This window comes from Lissotriton helveticus, chromosome 9 (assembly GCF_964261635.1).
Source record: "Lissotriton helveticus chromosome 9, aLisHel1.1, whole genome shotgun sequence".
NCBI classification, from domain to species: domain Eukaryota; kingdom Metazoa; phylum Chordata; class Amphibia; order Caudata; family Salamandridae; genus Lissotriton; species Lissotriton helveticus.
Window position 1 is genome coordinate 653,870,105 of NC_136070.1, and position 8,956 is coordinate 653,879,060.

Below are 8,956 nucleotides of genomic sequence, written 5' to 3' on the forward strand. Positions count from 1 at the left end.
ACTTCGAGGGCTTAAAACGTGTTTATTCACCGCGGGAAGAGATATAAACAACATTTAGAGTAAATTAATGTTCATGCGAGAACGTTTAATTTTTCATGCAAAACAAACGATGACCCGCGACCTGATGAAATTGCTCTGAGTTGACCAAAATGGTCCGTATTGAAAATGTCGATCTTTCATCTAATTTAGACTTTCAGAGGTGGATCATCCCCTTTGGAGCTAAAATGGGCATCTTTATCGTCATTTTCATGCTTTTAGGGCGCCAAAACCGAAGATTTGGCTCATGGTTTAAAGTGACTTTAAAGGACTCAAATGCTCACTTTGAGCGCTTAAAATGTGTTTATTCACTGCGGGAAGAGATATAAACAACATTTAGAGTAAACTAATGTTCAGGCGAGAACCTTCGATTTTTCATGCAAAACGATCGATGACCCTCGACCTGATGAAATTGCTTTGAGATGACCAAAATGGTCCATTTTCAAAATTTCGATCTTTCAACTAATTTTGACTTTCAGAGGTGGATCATCCCTTTTGGAGCTAAAATGAGCATCTTTATCGTCATTTTCATGCTTCTAGGGAGCTAAAACTCAAGATTTGGCTCATGGTTAAAAGTGACTTAAAAGGACCCAAATGCTCACTTCGAGGTCTTAAAACTTGTTTATTCAGTGCGGGAAGAGATATAAACAACATTTACAGTAAATTAATATTGATGCGAGAACCTTTGATTTTTCATGCAAAACGATCGATGACCCGCGACCTGATGAAATTGCGCTGAGTTGACCAAAATGGTCAGTTTTGAAAATTTCGATCTTTCAACTAATTTTGACTTTCAGAGGTGGATCATCCGTTTTGGAGCTAAAATGAGCATCTTTATCGTCATTTTTATGCTTCTAGGGAGCCAAAACTCAAGATTTGGCTCATGGTTAAAAGTGACTTAAAAGGACCCAAATGCTCACTTCGAGGGATTAAAACGTGTTTATTCAGTGCGGGAAGAGATATAAACAACATTTAGAGTATATTAATGTTCATGCGAGAACCTTCGATTTTTCATGCAAAACGATCAATGACCCGCGACCTGGTGAAATTGCTCTTAGATGACCAAAATGGTCCGTTTTGAAAATGTCCATCTTTCCACTAATTTTGACTTTCAGAGGTGGATCATCCGTTTTGGAGGTAAAATGAGCATCTTTATCGTCATTTTCATGCTTCTAGGGAGCCAAAACTCAAGATTTTTCTCATGGTTAAAAGTGACTTAAAAGGACCCAAATGCTCACTTCGAGGTCTTAAAACGTGGTTATTCACTGCGAGAAGAGATATAAACAACATTTAGAGTAAATTAATGTTCATGCGAAAACCTTCAATTTTTCATGCAAAACGATCGATGACCCGCGACCTGATGAAATTGCTCTGAGATGACCAAAATGGTCTGTTTTGAAAATGTCCAAGTTTCAACTAATTTTGACTTTCAGAGGTGGATCATCCCTTTTGGAGCTAAAATGAACATCTTTATCGTCATTTTCATGCTTCTAGGGAGCTAAAACTCAAGATTTGGCTAATGGTTAAAAGTGACTTAAAAGGACCCAAATGCTAACTTCGAGGGCTTAAAACGTGTTTATTCAGTACGGGAAGAGATATAAACAACATTTAGAGTAAATTAATGTTGATGCGAGAACCTTCGATTTTTCATGCAAAACGATCAATGACCCGCGACCTGATGAAATTGCTCTGAGATGACCAAAATGGTCCTTTTTGAAAATGTCCAACCTTACACTAATTTTGACTTTCAGAGGTGGATCATCCCTTTTGGAGCTAAAATGAGCATCTTTATCGTCATTTTCATGCTTCTAGGGCGCCAAAACCGAAGATTTGGCTCATGGTTTAAAGTGACTTAAAAGGACTCAAATGCTCACTTCGAGGGCTTAAAACGTGTTTATTCACCGCGGGAAGAGATATAAACAACATTTAGAGTAAATTAATGTTCATGCGAGAACGTTTAATTTTTCATGCAAAACAAACGATGACCCGCGACCTGATGAAATTGCTCTGAGTTGACCAAAATGGTCCGTTTTGAAAATGTCGATCTTTCATCTAATTTAGACTTTCAGAGGTGGATCATCCCCTTTGGAGCTAAAATGGGCATCTTTATCGTCATTTTCATGCTTTTAGGGCGCCAAAACCGAAGATTTGGCTCATGGTTTAAAGTGACTTTAAAGGACTCAAATGCTCACTTTGAGCGCTTAAAATGTGTTTATTCACTGCGGGAAGAGATATAAACAACATTTAGAGTAAACTAATGTTCAGGCGAGAACCTTCGATTTTTCATGCAAAACGATCGATGACCCTCGACCTGATGAAATTGCTTTGAGATGACCAAAATGGTCCATTTTCAAAATTTCGATCTTTCAACTAATTTTGACTTTCAGAGGTGGATCATCCCTTTTGGAGCTAAAATGAGCATCTTTATCGTCATTTTCATGCTTCTAGGGAGCTAAAACTCAAGATTTGGCTCATGGTTAAAAGTGACTTAAAAGGACCCAAATGCTCACTTCGAGGGCTTAAAACTTGTTTATCCAGTGCGGGAAGAGATATAAACAACATTTACAGTAAATTAATATTGATGCGAGAACCTTTGATTTTTCATGCAAAACGATCGATGACCCGCGACCTGATGAAATTGCGCTGAGTTGACCAAAATGGTCAGTTTTGAAAATTTCGATCTTTCAACTAATTTTGACTTTCAGAGGTGGATCATCCGTTTTGGAGCTAAAATGAGCATCTTTATCGTCATTTTTATGCTTCTAGGGAGCCAAAACTCAAGATTTGGCTCATGGTTAAAAGTGACTTAAAAGGACCCAAATGCTCACTTTGAGGGATTAAAACGTGTTTATTCAGTGCGGGAAGAGATATAAACAACATTTAGAGTATATTAATGTTCATGCGAGAACCTTCGATTTTTCATGCAAAACGATCAATGACCCGCGACCTGGTGAAATTGCTCTTAGATGACCAAAATGGTCCGTTTTGAAAATGTCCATCTTTCCACTAATTTTGACTTTCAGAGGTGGATCATCCGTTTTGGAGCTAAAATGAGCATCTTTATCGTCATTTTTATGCTTCTAGGGAGCCAAAACTCAAGATTTGGCTCATGGTTAAAAGTGACTTAAAAGGACCCAAATGCTCACTTCGACGGATTAAAACGTGTTTATTCAGTGCGGGAAGAGACATAAACAACATTTAGAGTATATTAATGTTCATGCGAGAACCTTCGATTTTTCATGCAAAACGATCGATGACCCGCGACCTGGTGAAATTGCTCTGAGATGACCAAAATGGTCCGTTTTGATGATGTCCATATTTCCACTAATTTTGACTTTCAGAGGTGGATCATCCCTTTTGGAGCTAAAATGAGCATCTTTATCGTCATTTTCATGCTTCTAGGGAGCCAAAACTCAAGATTTTGCTCATGGTTAAAAGTGACTTAAAAGGACCCAAATGCTCACTTCGAGGGCTTAAAACCTGTTTATTCACTGCAAGAAGAGATATAAACAACATTTAGAGTAAATTAATGTTCATGCGAGAACCTTCAATTTTTTATGCAAAACGATCGATGACCCGCGACCTGATGAAATTGCTCTGAGATGACCAAAATGGTCCGTTTTGAAAATTTCCAAGTTTCAACTAATTTTGACTTTCAGAGGTGGATCATCCCTTTTGGAGCTAAAATGAACATCTTTATCGTCATTTTCATGCTTCTAGGGAGCCAAAACTCAAGATTTTTCTCATGGTTAAAAGTGACTTAAAAGGACCCAAATGCTCAATTCGAGGGCCTAAAACGTGGTTATTCACTGCGAGAAGAGATATAAACAACATTTAGAGTAAATTAATGTTCATGCGAAAACCTTCAATTTTTCATGCAAAACGATCGATGACCCGCGACCTGATGAAATTGCTCTGAGATTACCAAAATGGTCTGTTTTGAAAATGTCCAAGTTTCAACTAATTTTGACTTTCAGAGGTGGATCATCCCTTTTGGAGCTAAAATGAACATCTTTATCGTCATTTTCATGCTTCTAGGGAGCTAAAACTCAAGATTTGGCTAATGGTTAAAAGTGACTTAAAAGGACTCAAATGCTAACTTCGAGGGCTTAAAACGTGTTTATTCAGTACAGGAAGAGATATAAACAACATTTAGAGTAAATTAATGTTGATGCGAGAACCTTCGATTTTTCATGCAAAACGATCAATGACCCGCGACCTAATGAAATTGCTCTGAGATGACCAAAATGGTCCTTTTTGAAAATGTCCAACCTTACACTAATTTTGACTTTCAGAGGTGGATCATCCCTTTTGGAGCTAAAATGAGCATCTTTATCGTCATTTTCATGCTTCTAGGGCGCCAAAACCGAAGATTTGGCTCATGGTTTAAAGTGACTTTAAAGGACTCAAATGCTCACTTTGAGCGCTTAAAATGTTTTTATTCACTGCGGGAAGAGATATAAACAACATTTAGAGTAAACTAATGTTCAGGCGAGAACCTTCGATTTTTCATGCAAAACGATCGATGACCCTCGACCTGATGAAATTGCTCTGAGATGACCAAAATGGTCCGTTTTCAAAATTTCGATCTTTCAACTAATTTTGACTTTCAGAGGTGGATCATCCCTTTTGGAGCTAAAATGAGCATCTTTATCGTCATTTTCCTGCTTCTAGGGAGCCAAAACTCACGATTTGGCTCATGGTTAAAAGTGACTTAAAAGGACCCAAATGCTCACTTCGAGGGCTTAAAACGTGTTTATTCAGTACGGGAAGAGATATAAACAACATTTAGAGTAAATTAATGTTGATGCGAGAACCATCGGCTTTTCATGCAAAACGATCAATGACCCGCGACCTGATGAAATTGCTCTGAGATGACCAAAATGGTCCTTTTTGAAAATGTCCATCCTTCCACTAATTTTGACTTTCAGAGGTGGATCATCCCTTTTGGAGCTAAAATGAGCATCTTTATCGTCATTTTCATGCTTCTAGGGCGCCAAAACCGAAGATTTGGCTCATGGTTTAAGTGACTTAAAAGGACTCAAATGCTCACTTCGAGGGCTTAAAACGTGTTTATTCACCGCGGGAAGAGATATAAACAACATTTAGAGTAAATTAATGTTCATGCGAGAACGTTTAATTTTTCATGCAAAACAAACGATGACCCGCGACCTGATGAAATTGCTCTGAGTTGACCAAAATGGTCCGTTTTGAAAATTTCGATCTTTCATCTAATTTAGACTTTCAGAGGTGGATCATCCCCTTTGGAGCTAAAATGGGCATCTTTATCGTCATTTTCATGCTTTTAGGGCGCCAAAACCGAAGATTTGGCTCATGGTTTAAAGTGACTTTAAAGGACTCAAATGCTCACTTTGAGCGCTTAAAATGTGTTTATTCACTGCGGGAAGAGATATAAACAACATTTAGAGTAAACTAATGTTCAGGCGAGAACCTTCGATTTTTCATGCAAAACGATCGATGACCCTCGACCTGATGAAATTGCTTTGAGATGACCAAAATGGTCCATTTTCAAAATTTCGATCTTTCAACTAATTTTGACTTTCAGAGGTGGATCATCCCCTTTGGAGCTAAAATGGGCATCTTTATCGTCATTTTCATGCTTTTAGGGCGCCAAAACCGAAGATTTGGCTCATGGTTTAAAGTGACTTAAAAGGACCCAAATGCTCACTTCGAGGGCCTAAAACGTGGTTATTCACTGCGAGAAGAGATATAAACAACATTTAGAGTAAATTAATGTTCATGCGAAAACCTTCAATTTTTCATGCAAAACGATCGATGACCCGCGACCTGATGAAATTGCTCTGAGATGACCAAAATGGTCTGTTTTGAAAATGTCCAAGTTTCAACTAATTTTGACTTTCAGAGGTGGATCATCCCTTTTGGAGCTAAAATGAACATCTTTATCGTCATTTTCATGCTTCTAGGGAGCTAAAACTCAAGATTTGGCTAATGGTTAAAAGTGACTTAAAAGGACCCAAATGCTAACTTCGAGGGCTTAAAACGTGTTTATTCAGTACGGGAAGAGATATAAACAACATTTAGAGTAAATTAATGTTGATGCGAGAACCTTCGATTTTTCATGCAAAACGATCAATGACCCGCGACCTGATGAAATTGCTCTGAGATGACCAAAATGGTCCTTTTTGAAAATGTCCAACCTTACACTAATTTTGACTTTCAGAGGTGGATCATCCCTTTTGGAGCTAAAATGAGCATCTTTATCGTCATTTTCATGCTTCTAGGGCGCCAAAACCGAAGATTTGGCTCATGGTTTAAAGTGACTTTAAAGGACTCAAATGCTCACTTTGAGCGCTTAAAATGTTTTTATTCACTGCGGGAAGAGATATAAACAACATTTAGAGTAAACTAATGTTCAGGCGAGAACCTTCGATTTTTCATGCAAAACGATCGATGACCCTCGACCTGATGAAATTGCTCTGAGATGACCAAAATGGTCCGTTTTCAAAATTTCGATCTTTCAACTAATTTTGACTTTCAGAGGTGGATCATCCCTTTTGGAGCTAAAATGAGCATCTTTATCGTCATTTTCCTGCTTCTAGGGAGCCAAAACTCACGATTTGGCTCATGGTTAAAAGTGACTTAAAAGGACCCAAATGCTCACTTCGAGGGCTTAAAACGTGTTTATTCAGTACGGGAAGAGATATAAACAACATTTAGAGTAAATTAATGTTGATGCGAGAACCATCGGCTTTTCATGCAAAACGATCAATGACCCGCGACCTGATGAAATTGCTCTGAGATGACCAAAATGGTCCTTTTTGAAAATGTCCATCCTTCCACTAATTTTGACTTTCAGAGGTGGATCATCCCTTTTGGAGCTAAAATGAGCATCTTTATCGTCATTTTCATGCTTCTAGGGCGCCAAAACCGAAGATTTGGCTCATGGTTTAAAGTGACTTAAAAGGACTCAAATGCTCACTTCGAGGGCTTAAAACGTGTTTATTCACCGCGGGAAGAGATATAAACAACATTTAGAGTAAATTAATGTTCATGCGAGAACGTTTAATTTTTCATGCAAAACAAACGATGACCCGCGACCTGATGAAATTGCTCTGAGTTGACCAAAATGGTCCGTTTTGAAAATGTCGATCTTTCATCTAATTTAGACTTTCAGAGGTGGATCATCCCCTTTGGAGCTAAAATGGGCATCTTTATCGTCATTTTCATGCTTTTAGGGCGCCAAAACCGAAGATTTGGCTCATGGTTTAAAGTGACTTTAAAGGACTCAAATGCTCACTTTGAGCGCTTAAAATGTGTTTATTCACTGCGGGAAGAGATATAAACAACATTTAGAGTAAACTAATGTTCAGGCGAGAACCTTCGATTTTTCATGCAAAACGATCGATGACCCTCGACCTGATGAAATTGCTTTGAGATGACCAAAATGGTCCATTTTCAAAATTTCGATCTTTCAACTAATTTTGACTTTCAGAGGTGGATCATCCCTTTTGGAGCTAAAATGAGCATCTTTATCGTCATTTTCATGCTTCTAGGGAGCTAAAACTCAAGATTTGGCTCATGGTTAAAAGTGACTTAAAAGGACCCAAATGCTCACTTCGAGGTCTTAAAACTTGTTTATTCAGTGCGGGAAGAGATATAAACAACATTTACAGTAAATTAATATTGATGCGAGAACCTTTGATTTTTCATGCAAAACGATCGATGACCCGCGACCTGATGAAATTGCGCTGAGTTGACCAAAATGGTCAGTTTTGAAAATTTCGATCTTTCAACTAATTTTGACTTTCAGAGGTGGATCATCCGTTTTGGAGCTAAAATGAGCATCTTTATCGTCATTTTTATGCTTCTAGGGAGCCAAAACTCAAGATTTGGCTCATGGTTAAAAGTGACTTAAAAGGACCCAAATGCTCACTTCGAGGGATTAAAACGTGTTTATTCAGTGCGGGAAGAGATATAAACAACATTTAGAGTATATTAATGTTCATGCGAGAACCTTCGATTTTTCATGCAAAACGATCAATGACCCGCGACCTGGTGAAATTGCTCTTAGATGACCAAAATGGTCCGTTTTGAAAATGTCCATCTTTCCACTAATTTTGACTTTCAGAGGTGGATCATCCGTTTTGGAGGTAAAATGAGCATCTTTATCGTCATTTTCATGCTTCTAGGGAGCCAAAACTCAAGATTTTTCTCATGGTTAAAAGTGACTTAAAAGGACCCAAATGCTCACTTCGAGGTCTTAAAACGTGGTTATTCACTGCGAGAAGAGATATAAACAACATTTAGAGTAAATTAATGTTCATGCGAAAACCTTCAATTTTTCATGCAAAACGATCGATGACCCGCGACCTGATGAAATTGCTCTGAGATGACCAAAATGGTCTGTTTTGAAAATGTCCAAGTTTCAACTAATTTTGACTTTCAGAGGTGGATCATCCCTTTTGGAGCTAAAATGAACATCTTTATCGTCATTTTCATGCTTCTAGGGAGCTAAAACTCAAGATTTGGCTTATGGTTAAAAGTGACTTAAAAGGACCCAAATGCTAACTTCGAGGGCTTAAAACGTGTTTATTCAGTACGGGAAGAGATATAAACAACATTTAGAGTAAATTAATGTTGATGCGAGAACCTTCGATTTTTCATGCAAAACGATCAATGACCCGCGACCTGATGAAATTGCTCTGAGATGACCAAAATGGTCCTTTTTGAAAATGTCCAACCTTACACTAATTTTGACTTTCAGAGGTGGATCATCCCTTTTGGAGCTAAAATGAGCATCTTTATCGTCATTTTCATGCTTCTAGGGCGCCAAAACCGAAGATTTGGCTCATGGTTTAAAGTGACTTAAAAGGACTCAAATGCTCACTTCGAGGGCTTAAAACGTGTTTATTCACCGCGGGAAGAGATATAAACAACA